At 45.0% G+C, this 20,336-nt stretch overlaps 1 non-coding gene across 1 annotated transcript; it reads left to right on the top strand.

Moving 5' to 3' along the window:
• The first annotated feature begins 787 nt into the window (after window positions 1-787).
• LOC129518933 (U6 spliceosomal RNA) lies at window positions 788-891 on the top strand. The gene has a single exon (XR_008666272.1). It is a non-coding gene; the product is annotated as a U6 spliceosomal RNA (small nuclear RNA).
• The last annotated feature ends 19,445 nt before the right edge of the window (window positions 892-20,336 follow it).

The following is a 20,336-nucleotide window of genomic DNA, read 5'->3' as shown; positions in this document are numbered from 1 at the left end:
AGGGATGGGGGCAAGGATTCTCCATAAACTGTCTTATCAAGATTCTTGCTAAACCTGGGCTATGCAGGCCGAGCAAGGACAGGATGGACACAGAAGGCCAAGGTTGGGGCTTAGTCAAGAAGAGGGCTCAGGGGAGCCTAACTAATTTGGTCAGGAGAGAATCTCTGTCACCCTCTAAGTGCCAGTCAAGATTTACATCCTCCTGTTCTAGCAAACTCAAGGGCAAACATTGATCTTCCCAAAGATCTCTGTTTGAAAATGACTCTGACTGATGTGGTATGGTCCCCATGCTCATCTTGAAACCAACAACTGCCATGTCTAGTGTAATGGACCATGATTGGTCAAACTTGGCTTATATTTCCTACCCTGTGAGGGACATATAGAAGAGAGGAGCAGATTCTCAAAGGAACTAGAAAAAGGAAGATGGACAAAATATCAGGCACTCAAAACTTGTGGCTATCTATTTGTAGCAGTCTATCACAGTCATAATATACATTTTCTAAAAGGCTTTAATAACAAATTGTAATAAGCAAAAGTATTTTAGCTGTGGTTCACCCATCCAGACTACTTGATGGAATGCACTTTGAATTATTGTGTTCATTTTCCTTACCTTCCAGAATGCCCTAATAAAAACCCAGCTGCTCCACTTGCTCTTCCCAGCCAGGCAGCTCTCCCATCTGCATGTGATGGGCCACTCTCACCTGTCAATTTTCATAGTGAAAGCCCTGCTGGTCCTCCAAGGCCTCATTAAATGAAGGGACCTATAACATTAAAAGTAATGAGTGTGGTGCTCGCTTCAGCAACACATACACTAAAATTGGAACAATACAGAGATTAGCGTGGCCCCTGTGCAAGGATAACACACAGATTTGTGAAGCGTTCCACATTAAAAAAAAAAAAGTAATTAGTGCGGAGACAGTCCCTAAGATGACAAAGGAACAGGTATCCTCTTAATATATCCCCAGATTGTCATATAAGTGAACCCTTTAATAAATAACTGTTCACTCTACGTAAGGTAAAGCTTTGGAAAAAGAGGAGAGCTAAAGGGTTATACACATTCATAATGCATTCCTAAGAAATGGGAACCAATAGATTAGTTCATCGATCACATTCTTTTTGAATTCCAGCTTTAACTGTGGAAATGTGTTGAAGTTGTCTAAGGGGGAGGCCATGTTACAGTAGACACGCTACTTAAAGAATTCACAGTCTACAGGGCTGTGAGGTTGTGAATGATGGGGAGGGATGAGACATGCACCATATCAATTAGAAAAGCCACGTGGGGGGACTCCTCGGTGGCTCAGTGGTTTGGCACCTGCCTTTGGCCCAGGGCCTGATCCTGGAGTCCTGGGATCGAGTCTCATGTCAGGCTCCCTGTAGGGAGCCTGCTTCTCCCTCTGCCTGTGTCTCTGTCTCTCTCTCTCTCTCTGTCTCTCTGTCTCTCTCTCTCTCTCTCTGGGTCTGTCATGAATAAATAAATAAAATCTTAAAAAAAAAAAGGCCACGTGGTACAGATGGCCATCAGTAGGTAGATGAAGAGGATAGTTTAAGGCACTTTTTGTTAATCTTTTGAAACTGTCTTATCACGGAGCAAGCATTCTACTGGGAATCAGAAGACCTGGCTCCTAGAACCAGTGTTGTCATCCATGATATGTTGGACCTGGTAAAATTTAGTGCCTCAGTCTTTTTATCTGCAATTTGTGGGATACCTCTGAGGGTTTTTTATTGTTCCCTATGTACCTGTTGCTTTGTCATCTTAGGGACTCTCTCCACACTAATTTAAATGTTGTAGGTCCCCAAAACTGACTGGTTACTTCCTGAAGTAACAATAAATATTTATATCTGTATTTCACTAAATCCTTTATCAAGAGCCTTGACACCAATTTGATTTTCATAACAATGCTTCCTGGTAGTTATTATTTTCACCATTTTAATGATCAGAACATGGAGGTTCAGGAATGTTCCATAACTAGGAAGTAGAATATCATGTGTTGGACCCACATAACTCGACTCCCAAGTCCAGTACTCTTTTCTCTACAATGTCAGGGAAGGACCTAGGAGGACATTTTGTGTCCTCTGGTTTTTGTACTGGATGAACAAGAATATAAATTAGTATTTGAGGATTCATTTCAAGATTTTGGCCTAATCTTCAGAGAAAGCTAAGTAGGAAAGTTGGACTCAGACATCATATGGCCTCAGTTCGCATGGTGACCTGGACTAAGAGCTGGTCTCTGAAAGTGAGTAGGGGATGATGTGTAGACCCTCTTAGCCCACATATGGTTGTATTTTAAATGAAATTAGAGATAATGTACAAATACACTGAAGGTCACACGACAGTGCACTTGGGGGACCGTGCAGTCAGGAGGACACCGATGAACAGACAAGCCCATTTATGATGCACTTGGAATGCTGATCCAACACCTAAGAGCATTTTCCTTTAAACCAGCACTCCTCCTCCACCTCTCCTCCTTCCACCTCAAGCCTCTTCCCCTCCTCCCCGGGCAGCCTATCTGAACTGGAAGCCTGGAAACTTCTCTCAGAATCGCCCTCCATGGGAGCACTCCCTTAGGGATTATCAGTTCGTTTCCCTGGGGCTTTGAAACCACTCATTCCATGGGTCCTACCCCTTTGTGCTCCCAGTGCTTTGAGGCCACTTTAGCCTCATCATTGTTACTGATGACTCCTGGGACTTGAGTTGAATAAGACCTAAGACCACAAACCCAGCCCTGATGCTAACCAGCAGAGCCCCCACTCACCACACGGCTCACTGTCACCCAACTGCTGTGACCTTCCAGCTATTTCTTTCAAATCAATATGTTTAATATGGGCCAGTGGCGTGATGTTCCGAGAGAGCGCTTTTCTCAGTAGGTTGAAAAGGGAAAGGCAATGAGGGGAGGTCACCACCATCTGTGAAGAATAACTGAGGAAATAAATTTAGTAACAAATGTACACACCAGGAATGACCATTAAGCCATTTCAGCTATAAGAACTGAGCCAACTTGAAAATGAAATGAAATAAAGGGGAGAGTGATGAAGATGAACTAGGTTTCAAGTATTTCATGTTCAGATGCATCATATTTTCAAAATTCCACTGGTTAGCTCTCATTCCGAACTGATCTTGCACATGCCTCTAAAAAAATAAAATGAGGGAAACTCACATCACTTAAATATCTACAAATGTGTCAGCCAAATGAAAGAACTCAGGAATCTGTGGTGTGTGTGTATGTGTGTGTGTTGGGAATGGGAAGTTCCTCACATTTACCACGTCTCTCGAGAGTGCAACTAACTAGTTTTTTTCATCTTGAGCAAGTTACTTACTCTTTCTGATTCTTAGTTGCCCCACATGTAAAATCAATGTAGTCATACAGCCTTCAGGAAGCTCTGGTAAGTAGTAAATGAGATATGGGTGGGAAACATCCAATCCAGTTCCAAGCAAAATAGGTGACCACTTAATTTTTATTGCTATTATGCAAAATTCTGTACGTCACTATCAAAATGCATGTCAATATTTGGGTATCTGCAGGTCAATAGGGAAAAACTGGGGATGCCGCCACCATTCTTCCTTCTAGGCACATGAACTGAAAAGGATTTCTTGGCTAATAAATTGCAGGTTAAGAAATTAGGAAACAGGGATGCCTCGGTGGCTCAGTGGTTGAGCTCCTGCCTTCGGCTCGGTTCGTGATCCCGGGGTCCTGGGATCAAGTCCCACGTCGGGCTCCCCACAGGGAGCCTGCTTCTCCCTCTGCCTGTGTCTCTGCTTCTCTCTCTGTGTGTCTCTCATGAATAAATAAATAAATCTTAAAAAAAAAAACAAATCAGGAAAGCATAGGATTTAACAACTGTTTTCTGAACTACATGTTACTTGCCTTTCAGCTGAGAACCAAGGTCCAGATGACAATAAAACAGCTATAATAAGTGCTAAAGAAGATAGATATTTTTGCATCAAGTATATGGAACATTAATACATATATATGGTTTTAATTGGCAAATATGTTCACATGCCTTACATTTTACGATGCTGCTCCTGCGTCAAGACTGCACATGGTGAGCTGAATCATGACCTCAAAGATGTTCCACACCCCAAACTTCTGAACCTCTGACTATCTTACCCTACATGGCAAAAGGGATTTTGTAGATGTGATGAAGAAGTTAAGGATCTTGACTTTTAACACGGGGATATTTATCCTGGATTATTCATATAGGCCCGATAAAATCACGAGGGTCCTTGCAGGGTAGGGGGCGTATAAGAATAGAAGCAGAGCTCAGGGAGGAAAGAAGGGGCCATGAGCCAAGGAATGTGAACCACGTCTAGAAGTTGGGAAGCGTAAAGAAACCAATGGTCTCCTACAGCCTCCAGAAGGAATGCAGCCCTATGGATCTATTTTTGGCTCTTGACCTCCAGAACCGCAAGAGAATAAATCTGTGTTGTGTGGAGCCACTAAGACTATGGTATTTGTAACAGCAGTAGGAAACTCATAGGCTAGAAAAACGTGCTATGACTCAGCACCCCTCGCTAAGAAACATAAAGTGCCACACCCCGCTGTTTGCACAACCCGAGGAAGTCTCTTACTCATCCTTCCCTTGATAGTTTGGAAGCTACGGGGATGTCCTGGGGGAAAACCCAGCCAACACACCACAGCACTACTCTGTCATTATTTTTACCAAACTATATGCAAACAAAGGTACCTGGAAATAAAGACTCCGTGTAAATACGACCTGGAGTTTTGGAGGCCTATCATCGTCTGCAAAATCTCCTGTTTGCAACACAGATGAGCTGTTCAGCAGAGCAGACCTACTGACAGTGTAGGAGAAACACAGAGACACTTGGGGTCAGCGCCTCCTACCACTCCAGGTCCCCAAGGCGATGTGCCAATGCAAAACAAACAAGCAAAAGCCAGCTACTCTCTTCCTCGTGATAGTTGTTTTGTGTTTATTTCTTAATTTTTTACTTTGAACCTCAAATATCAAAAGCCATCAGTTCCCTGTAACAACCAGTCACTCAGTGTTTTTTCTCGGCTGGGGCTCTTTTTCAAGAACTTCAACCCACTTTTCTTTCCCCAGCAGCAGTAGCTCTCCCCTCCTATTTTCTCTTCACACTGGGTGTTGTTTGACCAAAGAATAACCTTCTGGCAAATCAGGAATCTAGAAGGAAATCCTGCCCCGTGCTTCGGATAACACCTTGCCGATCTCTCTGGGGGTAAACGGGATCCTAAAAAAAAAAAAAAAAAAAAAATCTTTGCAGGCTTTTCTGCCGCTTCTCTGAAACGTTTTCTGGCACTTAAATTAAACTTATGGATTCCAGGCCCTTGTGTGGGATCTTTGATCTAGGGCCGCTCCACAGAGTACATTCTCTGTGCATTATGCATTTCCTAATTTGCTGTTCCTCGATCCATTTCCTCAAGTCCTCAATCAATACAAACTTTCCCTGGCTCTGCTGATTTACTCTGGTCACTCCTTGCCTGCCTGCCTGCCTGCCTGCCTGCCTGCCCATCTTGCTTTTTCTTTCTTCCTTTCCTTGCCTTTCCCTTCCTGGGCTCTCTCCCTCTCTCTTTCTCTCTGTTTCATGTTCTGTCTTTCTCTGTCTTTTTCTTTATCATTGTATCTCTCTCTCCCTCCCTCCCTGTTTTGACCGGGGCCATTTAAAGCATGTTTTCCTAACCCTCAAATACAGGGGGCTTATTATAACACTATTGCAGCAAGTCGATTTTCCAAGGGCACAGAGTGGGTCGGGAAGCATTGGGCGCTTGGCAAAGGCCCTGGGGAATTCTTAACAGACCCCAGTTGGAATTAGCCATTACCATGTTAATGGCATCCTGCAGGAGGGAGGCGGCAGATGGTGATTCGGAGGGATTTACACCCCCATTAACTTCATAGATTAGATTCTAGGTAAGGAAATGCCCATGTGAACAAAAGAAAATAAATTGCTAAACGAGGTGGCACGGAACAGTCAGTCTGGTTCTTTTGCAATCTTGCACTTGAGGCCCCGTGCCACCAACGAGCCGGCCAACCGGGGGCCCGTGGCGCCCTGGGCGGTGACCGGCTGGGGTCCCCCTCCCCAGGGCCCCGAGGTAAAGTCCCGGTTTGCCGCTGGCAAGCCTGGTGACTCGATGAGCTAGTTCAGCCCTCGGAACCTCAGTGTCATCACCTGGAAAAAAAAGCTGGGTGCTGCTTTGTGGGCCTCCGAGGGTTGCCCTGACCCCCCTCCGTGAGGGAGGGCGTGGAAACGCCTCCTGCGCCCCTGGGGCTCGAACCCAATCCCAGGCCACAGCGGCACGGGCGCCACCCCAAAATCCCCCCACTGGGGGGCTCCTCCAGGGCACATCCCCCCCGACCCCTGGGCCCTGAAGGCCAACATCAGGATGCCAGGCACCTGCGGATCAGGGCCGCCTCTGCCGAGCTGCGGACGCCCCTTCTCCGTGCCCTCTGTCCCATGGTGAGGGCCTCGGCCTGCACCCAGGCACCTCCCACAGCTGCCCCCTCCTAACATCCTCACGGCAGGGGTAGGGGTGGGCAGTAGGACTTCCCCACATGAATGGGGAGGACACAGATTGTATGCAGCAGGGAGGGCAAAAGGACCGACTTCTTAGCCCCTCCATGCTTATATGATCTAACTTAGTACCCTTAACAGCTCCACCTGGTAGGTGACGTTAAGTCAGAAACTCAAGAGTGTGAGGCACTCGATGTGACAGGAGGCACAGGGCTTTGGAGATCAGAGGACAGACCATTTATTATTCAAGGCAAAAACAGCCAGAGCAGCTGTTTCCTCCAAAAAGAAGCCTTTCCTCCAAAAAGAAAGAGGGGGGAGACTGATTAAGCAAATCTCATCCAACCGACCGACCGGGGCATGGGGAGAGAGCTCTAGCTTCCCTATCCTGAATGTAAGCAGGTGGCTCTGACATCAGTCCCTAGATCTCTCTGACTTTAGAGAGGCACTGTCTCCAGCTTCTGGGGCCTTGACCCAGAACACCTGGACCACGCAGAAATGTGGACGTGGTCATGGAGACTCATCTCCCAACAGGTGTCCTCCACTCCTACAAAACACCATGGTAGATGTCCAGCTCAGGACCAGGCCTAGGAGAGGCGGAGGCTCGGTCATTACACCAACTCTGCTTCTTTAACTTGTCCCCACAACCAATAAATAGTATTATTTATTGTGTTTGTAGGAGTCAAGTCTTAAAGCGCTTAATTCAGCTGAACCATCTGGGTGCGCCAGGGAGAGCCAAACAGGCTGTGCATTAATGAAGTCGGCCCCAGAGGTGCTCCCTGCAACACACACTCTATCTTTTGGACTTATTACTTCCTTCTCCAGCATTAAAATTAACCTTTTATCTGTTCCATTTGTTCAGGGCATTATGAAATAATATGAAAAATAAATTTACTTTGAGCATTATTGGAACTTTCTAAACAATTTGGATTTGGAACATTTTTTTTTTGGAACATTGTTAATAAATGATTTGACCCAGACCTGAGAGATCCTAATGGAAGGTTACAGACAGGTAGATATTTTGGTGGAAGGCTAGATCTCACACAAAGCACATCTCCAGTTACCAGCTGCAAGCCTATTCCCGTACTCTGTTTTATTCGATCCCGTAGAAAACCCAGGGCAGAGGCACTTCAGGTAAGAGACGTGAGAGTTCGAGGTTAAATGTGTGTTAGCAGTTAAGTAGAGGTGCACCAAGGATCCACGTCTTCACGTTTTAAGGATGCTGGACTTTCGTCAGCCTGCACACATTTCAAACCAGTGATTCGCAACTCTAAGGGGTGGGGGAGCTGTTCTTTGGGAGGCTCATACTGGGTGGGGGTTCAAACCGTGGCCCCCTTTAGAGATTTTGCTACCCCCCTTCAGTGAAAGCCACGCGGAATTTGGGAGCCTTGCTGCTGATAGGATAGGGCCCTAGCCCAAGGAATATTGAGAAAGAGATCCCTGAAAACGACTAATTCCATTTTATAGTTAATCAACGTACTTTCACACGGTCGGTGGAAATAATTCCATGTGGTTAATAGAGATATGGTCATAAAATTAATCCAGAAAGTTTTTAGTGCATTTTACTATAGAACCAGGTCGGTGGTTTATGCAGCCTGCACAAAAATAATTCCTATGACTCTCTTTGCATAAATATTTCTCCTTCTTGGTTTCCTTTCATTTAACCGGGTATAGCAGAGTTTCACTTCTGTTTATCTTTTTACAATGACAGCTAAAGGTTACATCTCAGAATGGAGAAGTCTGAGTTAAGTGTGGTACTTAAATTCTAATAATAATGAAAAATAACTCATCAGTGAGAACCCTTTTGGAAAAGATCACTCAAGGGGAAAATTGTTCTTGACAGTGTTAAGAGCACTGCCTCGCTCCACCAACGGGCAATCATGAAGCTCGGGAGTAAATCAGCATTAGCATCAGATAACATTCTCCCAGATGCCATCAGAATTTTCTCTCATCTTCCACAAGTACAATACTCTGTTCCTCCCCACCTGTTTCATTTGAATTAGCTGCCAGAAAGAGGAGAAGGATGGTGTACATTGCAGTGCGCTGCAATTTCCCAGAAGTCAGACTTTATAATGCAAAATATTTGAAGTTTGTATAATTCTGCAAGTGGGAACATCAAAGGGAACGCAAGACAAACAACAGCCCCAGGTTTTACTTCCCTCCCCCCAATTTTAAGTGCAGGCGGTCCCGTTTGCCTGGCGGCGCAGGATGGTGGAAATGGGGGCCAAGGCGAAGCTGTGCCAAGCCATCTTCGTCATGCGTGGGGAAAATAGGATTGTGCAGTGAATGACATTTATGTTAAAAGACTAAAGGTCTTCTTCCTGTCAGTTATGAATATATAGGGAAATAAAACATAGCCAAACTCATATTTATTTAGTCCACTGTAATTTAAAACTTCAGAGACATTAAGAACCAAAGGGTTTTATTTGTTTGTAAACACTTATTATATAACTTACAATGGAGCATCTCTTCTAGGCCTTGGAAAATTGTCACACTCCCTTGTAAATTTGGATCTGCTTCTACCCTGTATCCTTTGTGCTTTCCACATCAGGAACTGTCTCCGAGGGTTTCTTCAGTGTCAAGTTCTTTGCCAGCACCACTTCCTCTGGGACATCCTCCTTGCGGGCACAACGGCTCTCTTCATTTCTGCTGCGAGGTGCCCCTTCGGCTGGTGTCTCTGGCTGCCTCTCCACGGGCCCTCAACCGGTGACAGCATCAATATTGCCACGGTCACCTTTTTTCCTCCTGAAATTCCATCTCTGTGATTTGCATTTCACTTCGAATGTGATCACTTCTCATTTCTCTGCTGCACTTTCACTACTGTTGGTCAAGTTCCGTTTTCAATTATTCATTTTGTGTAATATCATGTGGACTCACGACTCGGGGCAAGAAGGCAACACACCTACCTACTTGGCTGTGCGTGAGCTAAGCGACTGAGGCACGGATGTGCTCATCAATAGAGTTTGAAAGACGTGATCGCCAGCTAGCCAAATGCCTGATGCACCAGATGATCAATTTGTTTAAAGCCAATTAAACGGAAGGATCAATTTGCCAACCGATTTATTTGCCAAATGGCCAACTGGTTGAATTTGCCAAAATTCCTCATTGGCTAAAACCTTCCTGTATGGGATAGTCTTCATGAATATATTCAAGGAAACAAATATATTTTTAAAGATGTTATTTATTTATTCATGAGAGACACAGAGAGAGGGAGAAGCAGGCTTCCCGCCGGGAGCCTGATGTGAGATTCAATCCCCAGACCCCAGGATCACCACTTGAGCCAAAGGCAGATGCTCAACCGCTAAGCCACCCAGGTGCCCTCAAGGAAACAAATATTTTATCCTTGGGATCATACGCTTCTTAACTGTAATAAATAAAAATATTAATTGTGTCTTAGAATAGATTCACTATATCTGTAATACATAATCTTCGTAATTATTAATATATTCAATAACTCACTTTATTAACATGGTTTTCCACCAATATGAACAATAAGGGAAAATATATTCACAGAGTCAAAACCACCCTAAAACCCAGAACTTTTGACAAGTCAATGTGTCTAGGGGAAATACATTAATTGACTAGACCCAAAAAGAATGTTCTGAAAATAAGTGTTTGATAAACTTACAAATTGATGAATCAGACATTAGGCACTGGGTGATTGGGCCTTTGGGAAATTAGCTGTCAGCAAGCTGGCTCTTGGCCAACTGGTTCTCAGCAAATTGTCTCCAAACCCACCTCTCTGTCCCTCAGACCCTCCTTCCTCTAGACTAGTGTTCATGTCCCTGCTGCATGTCCTCTGATCCTCCCTGTCCTTCATCTCGCTTACATATCTGCCTTCCACTGGGTCAGAGACCAAGTCCATTATGTTTTTCTTTGTGATCTAGCACCTAGCACAAAAGAAATACCACTTCCGGAGTTAACTTTATTGACGTCTTCCTCTGAACCAGGCACCATACTGGTGCTTTACATGCATCATTTTATTTATTCTTCATGCAAACCTTACAAGCTGGGTGAAATGATTGTTACCATTTTATAAATGAAGAAAGTGAGGCCAAAGTCACACAACAAATACATGATAAAATAGATTGCAGAACCTGCTAAGCAACCTCACAACATTAGGCATTCCAGAAACATATGCTGAATTAATTAATGTTCATTTACTGATGTTCATTCGTAGAGCAGCTGCTTGGGAAACTATCGTGTGCTGGGAACTTCTGTCTACATTGTCTCCAGAGAGCACAAGCAGGGTCCTTACACTGCAAGAGTGAGCTTTGGGCTGGGCCCCCAGGACTCATCTCTGGAAGCCACTGCAGAACTAGTTGAACATGAGCATCATGGCTTCTTTCTTAATCAGGAAGGTGGAGGTCAGAAAACCATTGCTGGGACTTTTGGTTTCAGCGGCTGCACCACACATGCTAGGTCTGCATCCAAAAGGAAAAAAAAAGAAAAGAAGGATGCCCTGGGCCCTACCTGTCAACCTGCACACTGGGATCTTGGTAATGCAGAAACAGAAAACACTTTATGTGTCCGCAACTGGCTTTGCCAACCCAAAGAGCCGAAGTCAGCCCACTTGGTTCCTGCCCTCTAAATTTCTCAGGAGTGCATCAGATTCGTGTGACCTAAGGCACTCCTGGACCCTAGCCACAAGGTAGCCTGGGAATCGTAGTTCTTGCTTCTCCAACCCAGAAGGAGAACAGGCTGGATGGTATATGCCAATGTACCACCTTTACCATGCACAGTCCACTAATACTGAGGTTGTCACAATGCCACACCCTTACATGGGAACACGGTGCCAGCAGGTCTGCTTGTCTGATTTCTTTGTGCAGGTGATGGGAAGGATTGTCCTTGATTCATCTACACTCTCATCCCTAACCTATTATGTAAAATTTCCTGAGTGGCATCGGGAAGGCCCAAGTTTGGGGAATGGAATAGAGCAGAGTAATCTTATGTTTATCAGTGTCCTCATGAGCCAGCCTGTCCACATTAGACAGTAATCATCATTATTAAAATCATTCGCTCAGTCAGCCCCAGCCCCTGCCATAACTGTGTGCTCATTCCAACAGAATGAGAGTTCCTGGTCCAGTCCTGGGAAAGGTGACGTGTGGAGTAAAGGGCCGACCATAACAGAGGGAAGAACCCATTTGTGCCAAGGCTGGGAACAGGTTCCCAATAGCCACAGATATGTGAATATCTCCAGCAAAAAGAGCTGAGAGTCATCCAAATGGAGTCGATGAATGGGGAGGAGAAAGGATCGCGAAAAGCAGTATTTCCTCGCAGATTATTCAGGGGACTCACAGAGTAGGAGGTAATCCTTGGATTAGCACCACATGTGACAAGAGTGAGGCACAGGGTGAGGACCCTGATCTGTGTGACCCCAGCACAGTATCCCCTGCTGTGATCACCAGGACCAGTTGGACCTGGGCTGATCCCCTTGACCCCAAGAGCCCTACCGAGCCTTCTGGCTGTAAGCTACAGAACATAGTATCTGTACCCAAACTTTCCTCTGATGTGGCTATCCTGCAAGCTTTTTAAATTTAGATTTTTTTAAGGGTCTGAAATTCTGTGAGACAGGTCACTGATATCTCCCCCTAAATTTTCTCTCACTTGCGAACAAGACTTTTTAATGTAGCTTACACAGAAACATATTTCTTTAATATCTATGTTATAAAGTTAAATTAAATGTCCCTAATACTTTTCCTTCTAGCATTTTCATAAAATTTTAAAGGAGGGGAAATGTGACTATGAAAAGCTACCCTCTGGGATCCCTGGGTGGCGCAGCAGTTTGGCGCCTGCCTTTGGCCCAGGGCGCGATCCTGGAGACCCGGGATCGAATCCCACGTCAGGCTCCCGGGGCATGGAGCCTGCTTCTCCCTCTGCCTGTGTCTCTGCCTCTCTCTCTCTCTGTATGACTATCGTAAATAAATTTAAAAATTTTTTTTTTTAAAAAAAAGAAAAGCTACCCTCTAACACAATGATTCGAAAGCCAACGTTTATAGCATGCCTCCTTGTTTGCAGACACCGAGCTAATGTTGGGCATGTATCGACTCATTTAATACTCAACACTCTAAAGAAACTCTGTTCTCATCCCTGGTTTATGGTTACGGAAGCCAAGGCATGAACAAGTCAACTAACACATCCGAGGTCACACAGGCAGGAGGTGTTGGAGCCAGACAATTTCCCTCTGATTCTGGTCTGCAGACTTAATCACTTAATCACTGGCCTTTGTTTCATCTTTCACTCCTTTTTCGTTCAACACACATCCATATGGAGCATCTTCTCAGATGAGACCCTCTGCTAGGGGCTGAGGGTGCAAAGCCAAGACCCGGACGCAGTTTTATAACGTGTGCTCTCCAGCTGGGGGTTTGTGACATACAGACAAGCCATCTGGCTCCAGAGCTCCAGTCTCACTGCTACTTATCCTGCCACTAAAGAGAATTCATTTGGTTTCATTTCTCTGGTTACTTCAAAGTTGCCCCTTTCTATAGCAATGAGTAATATTTCAAGTTTACTTCTGAAATTTGTTAGTTTTTCTTCCCTTGCTGGGAAATGGCTTCCCAGGAAGACTCCAAGTGTTTCAAAGGCATACTTTATACACAGAGCTTAAGAGTGCGCCTCAGCTGGTGCCTCGTGGTTCCTTTGGCTTTGCATTGCTTTTTAAATGATGGAAGGGGGCCAAGCCGGCATTTCTAAATAGCTGAAGTCCAGGGAAATGGAAATTAATTCAAATTAACACAAATATTTACAAGGGTGATTTTTAAATCTTACAAATGTTGAAATATCGGAGAACAAAAATGAATTGTGACAGAGTGTATTTGCTAATAGTTTTTAGTTGCATGTGGTAAAAATCAACTTGAGCTGGTTTAGGCAGAAGGGGGATTTATTATAATAATAGGGGGTACCTCATAGAACCAAGGGGAGGAATGAAATTGGGTCTTAAGTAGGGAATGTAAATAAGAACCAGAAAGGAGGCCAAAAAAAGGAAAAAGGCTAAAGTGGGGGGGCGCCTGTGGGTAGGTGGGTACGCACATGGCCAAGTGTGCACGAGTGCCCATGTACCTACGTGCATATCCATTGATTGCTTTTTCTGTTTCGAGTGGCAGACTGTGGACAACCTTGCAGACTCTCAGCTTAAACGCTACCATTCCAAAAACACTCAGAGTTCAATTATATTTCAGGACCAATTTAAGTTCCCAGGAGAGAATCTCATTGGCCCACTGGGTCATGCATGCAATCCTGATGCAATCAATTTCAGCCAGAGTGGGCATGCTCACATGTCATAATCAAGGCTTCCCAGAGGGTCATCCATATACCCAACCTTCCAACAAATACATATTAAGTGCCTGTTAAACCAGATGCTGGAAAAACAGCAGTGATCACAAGGATGTCTGCATTCCTTTTTTTCTTTAAGTTTTTATTTTAATGCCACTTAGTTGACATACAGTGTTATATTAGATTCAGGTGTCCAATATAGTGATTCAACACTTCCATACATCACCCGGTGCTCAAGCACCAGAGGACATTTGCATTCTTTTTTTTTTTTTTAAAAAAGTATTTGAGAGAGAGAGAGAGAGAACAAGCAGGAGGGACAGAGGTACAGAGAGAGAAAGTCTCAAGCAGACCTTCCTGGGGCACAGAGCCCAATGCAGGACTTGATCCCCGGACCCTGCGATCCTGACCTGAGCTGAAATCATGATTCAGATGCTTAACTGACTGTACCACCCAGGTGCCCCGATATTTGCATTCTTGAAGACAATTCTCAAAGGGAGAGGACAGTTTATGACCTACACAAACTCCCCCAAAAGATTTGTACCACATATCTCTAAATTTTTAAAATTTGTTTTAAGTCATGAAAACTCACTACCTCAAAGAGTTTTCCTAAGATCCTGATTTCTAATCTTAATCTTTAACTTTCATGCATTCACTCCTTCCTTCCTTTCTTTTTTTAAATAAAGATTTTATTTATTTATTCAGGAAAGCCACACAGAGAGGCAGAGACACAGGCAGAGGGAGAAGCAGGCTCCACGCAGGGAGCCCAATGCAGGACTAGACCCCAGGACCCCAAGATCACAACTTGAGCCAAAGGCAGATGCTCAACCACTGAGCCACCCAGGTGTCCCACACTCCTTTCTTTCAATTACATTTATTGATCCCCTTCTGTGGGCTAAATGCTGAGAAGACTAGGATGCCCTAGTCCTGAAAGACATAGCACCTCATAAGGGATTCAGATCGTGAACAAAATTCAACAAGACGTTTATTAAGGTGCAAAGACAGACAGACATGTGAGAAATATTGGGGAACCGAGATGCAGTGAGTTCATTCAACCCTGGGACGGGAAAGGGCTGGAGGGGGGATTTTGCATTGTTCTACCTTTCTTTCAAAAGTAGTAGAAAGAGGGATCCCTGGGTGGCGCAGTGGTTTGGCGCCTGCCTTTGGCCCAGGGCGCGATCCTGGAGACCAGGGATCGAATCCCACGTCGGGCTCCCGGTGCATGGAGCCTGCTTCTCCCTCTGCCTGTGTCTCTGCCTCTCTCTCTCTGTGACTATCATAAATAAACTAAAAAAAAAAAAAGTAGTAGAAAGAGGAATCCCTGGGTGGCACAGTGGTTTAGCGCCTGCCTTTGGCCCAGGGCGCGATCCTGGAGACCCGGGATCAAGTCCCACGTCGGGCTCCCGGTGCATGGAGCCTGCTTCTCCCTCTGCCTATGTCTCTGCCTCTCTCTCTCTCTCTCTCTCTCTCTCTCTCTGTGTGTGTGTGTGACTATCATAAATAAATAAAATTTTTAAAAAAGTAGTAGAAAGAATATCATAAACACCTAAATACATAGTGTCCATCAGAAGTGAGTCCAGAGTTTCATTTTAATGGTGTACCATCTTCCAGCCTTACATGGAAAGGTCCTCTACCATCCATCATCCCTCTCACCTTCTGCTGGGTCAAGGCTGACAGTGTGGTTGGTGCTCCTTAATCGTTCACAATTATTATTAAGACATTGACCTTTCAGTACTTTGGATTGGGATCTTGGGTTGGGTCCCACTGAAGAATTAAACTATTCACAACTCTGCCCCAGAAGGGTGGCATGCATCACACCTGCACCCAAGCCGTAGGCCTTAAAATCACCCCTCGAAACTGCCTTAGCTTTCCTAAAACGTCTTTTTCATTAACCCACCATAACACTGAACTTTTTGTGGACTTAAACACCACTGTCTCCTCCAGTAGAAACACCTAAGCTGAGATCTAGCCATCCTGCACATCCTGAATGAAGAGATCTTCTGAATTACTCCAGGATCAGATCTGTTGTAAGGTTTTTCCTACATTATGTTGTCATTTTAACGTTCTGTTTTGATGCACCATTTCAAAGATTGATGTTCTTTAGTTATTTGGGGTATTTTCTTTCTACCGTGTTCTCATTCAGCAGGGTTGGTGCAGGTGTTCTTTAATTTTACTGTAAGGCACACACCAAAAAAACACTCAGATCACTATAGGTTTCATATGTTTTCCTTACATAACTGGTTCTCAAACTTCAGCATGCATCAAAGACACTTGGAGGGCTTGTTAAAACACAGATTTCTGGGCTCTATCCCCAGAGTTTCTGATTCAGAAAGTCTGGGATAACCTCAAGAATTTATACTTCGAGCAAGTTTCCAGATGGTGCTGATACTGTGGCCAGGGACCACACTTTGAGAACCACTTGCCTTAGATCTTTTTTAAGTGGCTCGTTGAAACACAAAGGGCTTGAAGGTGGCTAGCTGTACCTTTAGGAATAACAGTGGCATAGCACAGTCTGCTAAACGCATATTTTCAGCGTGATTAGATGAATTAACTGTCCATGGAACCCATTAGAAATGTAGGGTTAGTTGCATTAACTACAGATGTCTTGTATGAATATTCAAGAAAATTTTACCAGTCTTGTATTGGTGCAAAAATCTTACGTTCGTTTTTCCATGCAAGTATAATAATATCTTTGGGAAAGAAAGTACATACATTGTTATGTAGCTTTTTGTGTTTTTAAAATGATACAAGGTCCAGCAAGCTACTTTGTGGATACTGAGAAACTAACTCTAAAGTTTAAATGGAGAGGCAAAAGACCCAGCGTAGCCAACAATATTGAAGGAGAAGAACAAAGTTGGAGACCTGACCCTCCCCAACTTCAAGGCTTACCATACAGTGACAGCCATCAAGACAGTGTGGTATTTATAGAAGAATAAATAATCCGTGGAACAAAACAGAGGGCCCAGAAATAGACCCAAACACAAATATAGTCAACTGACCTTTGGCGAAGGAGCAGAGGCAACAGAAAGGGGCAAAGATAGTCTTTTCAACAAATGGTGTTAGAACAACTGGACATCCACGTGCAAAATAAATAAATACATCTAGACATAAACCTTACACCACTCACAACAATTAGTTCAAAATAGATCACAGACCCAAGTGTCAAATACAAAACTATGAAACTCCTAGAAGATAACACAGGGGGAAAAAACTAGATGATTTTGAGTACGGCAATGACTTTTTAGGTACAACACCAAAAGCATGATCCATAAAAGGAATAATTGATAAGCTGGACCTCATTAAAACTAACAATCTCTGCCCTGCACAAGACAATGTCAAGAGAATAAGATGATGAAACATAGATTGAGAGAAAATATCTGCAAAAGACTCAGCTGATAAAGGACCGCTATCCAAAATATACAAAAGAACCCACTTAAAAAAAAAAAAAAAAAGAACCCACTTAAACTCAACAGTAAGAAAGTAAACAACCTGATTTACAAATGGGCCAAAGATCTTCACAGACACCCCACCGAAGAAGATATACAGATAGCAAATGAGGATACGGAAAGATCCTGTACATCGTATGTCATCGGGGAAATGCAGATTAAAACAACAGTGAGAAACCAAATAGCCAAAGTCTGGGACATAGGCGACACCAACCGCTGGCAAGGACGGGAAGCAACAGGAACTCTCAGGCATTGCTGGCGGGGACGCAAGATGGTGCAGCCACTTTGGAAGACAGCGTGGCCTAAAGCTGAACATACTCTTAACATACGGCCCAGCAATTGTGCTCCTTGGCATATATCCAAAGGAGTCAAAAACTTACATCCTCACAGAAACCTGCGCATGGGTGTTTATAGCAGCTTTATTCATAATTACCAAAACTTGACAGCAACCAAGATGCCCTTCAGTAGGTGAGTGGAGAAATATACTATGGCACATCCCGACAGTGGAATATCATTTAGCCCTGAAAAGAAATGAGCTGTTGAGCCAGGAAAAGACACGGAGGAAACTTAAATGCACATTATTAAGTGAAAGAAGGCACGCTGAAAGGCAACATACTGTATAACTCCAATTCTGTGACATTCTGGAAAAGGCAAAACTATGGAGACAGTAAACAGATTAGTAGTTGGGGGTGGGGTGGGGGGTGGGAGGGATTAGTAGGTGGGGCATAGAGGATTTTTAGGGCAGTGAAAAGACTCTAGATGATACTATAAGCGTGGATACGTGTCATTATACGTTTGTCCAAACCCTTGGCATGCACCACACCAAGAGTGACCCTACTGTAAACTACGGACTCTGGGTGTCAATAATGTTTCAACAGGTTTGTCAGTTGTAACAGACGCCCCTCTGGTGGGGGGTGTTGACGGTGGGGGAGGCTGTGCAGGTGTGGGAGCAGGGGGTGTATGGGAAATATCTGTACCTGCCTCTCAATCTTGCTGAGAACCTAAAAGTGCTTTAAAAACCAAAATCTGGGATCCCTGGGTGGCGCAGCGGTTTGGTGCCTGCCTTTGGCCCAGGGCGTGATCCTGGAGACCCGGGATCGAATCCCATGTCGGGCTCCCGGTGCATGGAGCCTGCTTCTCCCTCTGCCTATGTCTCCGCTTCTCTCTCTCTCTCTCTCTCTCTCTCTCTGTGACTATCATAAATAAATAAAAAATAAAAATAAAAACCAAAATCTTGGGAAGCCTGGGTGGCTCAGCGGTTGAGCATCTGCCTTCAGCCCAGGGCGTGATCCTGGAGTCCTAGGATCGTGTCCTGCATCGGGCCCCTCGCAGGGACCCTGCTTCTCCCTCTGCCTGTGTCTCTGCCTCTCTCTCTCTCCATGTCTCTCATGAATAAATAAATAAAATCTTTTTAAAAAAAGAGTCTCTTATAAAAAACAAAATCTTTTTAAAAGAATTAAATATTATATATATGTATGTACATATATATGATACAAGATAGGTGGCAGGCGCAGTAATAAACCCTACGGAAGTGACACACTTAATTTCAAACATGATGCTTTTGAACTTAACTTTAACAGCTTTAAGACTGGTGGTATAATTTTTCAATTATTTTCATTGCAGGGTAAAATGCACATAACACAAAATTCTCCATTTTAATCACTTCTAAGTGCACAGCTCGGTGCCATAAAGTACGTTCCCGCTGCTGCGCTGCGCTCAGCACCATCGGCCTGCAGAACTCTTCTCGCCTTGCAAACCCCAACCCCCGGCCCGGTTAAACAACCCGCCCCTGGAAACCGCCCTTCTACTTTGTGTCTCTCTGAATTTGCAGACGTTTCTAGAAGGGTCTAAGTGGGTAAGTGCAAATCACTGGCGACTTTGAGCTAGCATGAAGATGTGCAGCTCGGAAGCGCCCGCAGGGGAGCAGGAAAGCTGCGTTCCTCACAAGTGGTGCTGCTGCCCAGGAATCTGCCCGGACATCTGTCACCTCGGCCCTTCACCGCACACCCCACCCTCCGAGGATCCCCACCGCTCCTGGCGGCTCCTTACACTCAGGGTGATGGAGTAAGAGCAACTCTGGAGCCCACCTCTTCTTTTCCTTTGTCCCCTGGCATCCTGGAAACGCTGGCTTTGCTGCGGGCCTGAGCTGCGGTGTCCCCGGTGGGGGGGGGATGGGTCCCGGGGCTGAGCCCCCACATTCCTCTGGATGCCTGGACGTGCAGTTCAAAGGAAGCGTCTTGCAAATTCTACCTTCGCTAAATCCCCAGGCCAAAGGTAGGCTTTTCAGTAAATTAATAATCCCTGAGTGACATCCGATGAGTTCTTTCAAAGACATTTTCCTTCACCCTGCCCTGACCCCTGCCCCGCGCTTCATTCCTTGCAAAATGAACGGAACCCACGGTGGAGACCTGGCCTTCGGACTTGGCCTCTCCTGCGTGCCAAGGGTGCCTTTAACTTTTATGTTGTTGATCCTACAGAGGTTTGCTTTGGCAACAATGAGAAAGTAAAGGTTCAGGTGACAAGCCAAACGTTCCGTGAACGCGATGCGTGTTTGCCCGACGAAGCGGCTCCTAAATTATGTTTTCAAGGCTCTTCTTTTCCTGATGACCTAGAATGTAAACGCCGTTAAGTCAGAAGTGGAAAATGCTGGGTAGGCATAAACGCGGACCTGAAAGCTTACTCCGGGGCTAAGTTGTCTGCTGCATTGCGCTAAAACAAGAAATACTGAGTGAGCCTCAAGGGAAAGAGGCTGCGAGCCCTCCTCCCCGTGTGCTAGGACCTCTGCTGGATCCTGCACTTGACCTCATTTATTACCATGGTGATGGCTACTGTCCCCAACTGTGCGGACGAATGACTGGTTCAAGGTCACATCGTTGATACCTGGCCAAATCAGAATCCAAATCCTGTGTATTTCTTCATTCGGCATTCGTGACTAAGCACCTAGGAAGGGCCAGGCCTGAAGGTGCCCGTCAGTCCCCTCCATGGAGGTCCTGACGCGGACCAAGCTAGCCTTCCTATGAAGGAACATCTAGAGTCTTCGCACCAACACCGATGGTCAGGTGATACATCCCTAGCTTTGCGTCGCCCATGGCAGCTAACAGGGAGGAATAATGTGTCCAAAGTCACATGGCTGCTGAGGG

Source organism: Nyctereutes procyonoides, unplaced genomic scaffold (assembly GCF_905146905.1).
Source record: "Nyctereutes procyonoides isolate TBG_1078 unplaced genomic scaffold, NYPRO_anot_genome, whole genome shotgun sequence".
Lineage (NCBI taxonomy): Eukaryota > Metazoa > Chordata > Mammalia > Carnivora > Canidae > Nyctereutes > Nyctereutes procyonoides.
The sequence above is the reverse complement of the archived record's forward strand: the minus strand, read 5'-3'. Positions and strand labels throughout refer to the sequence as shown.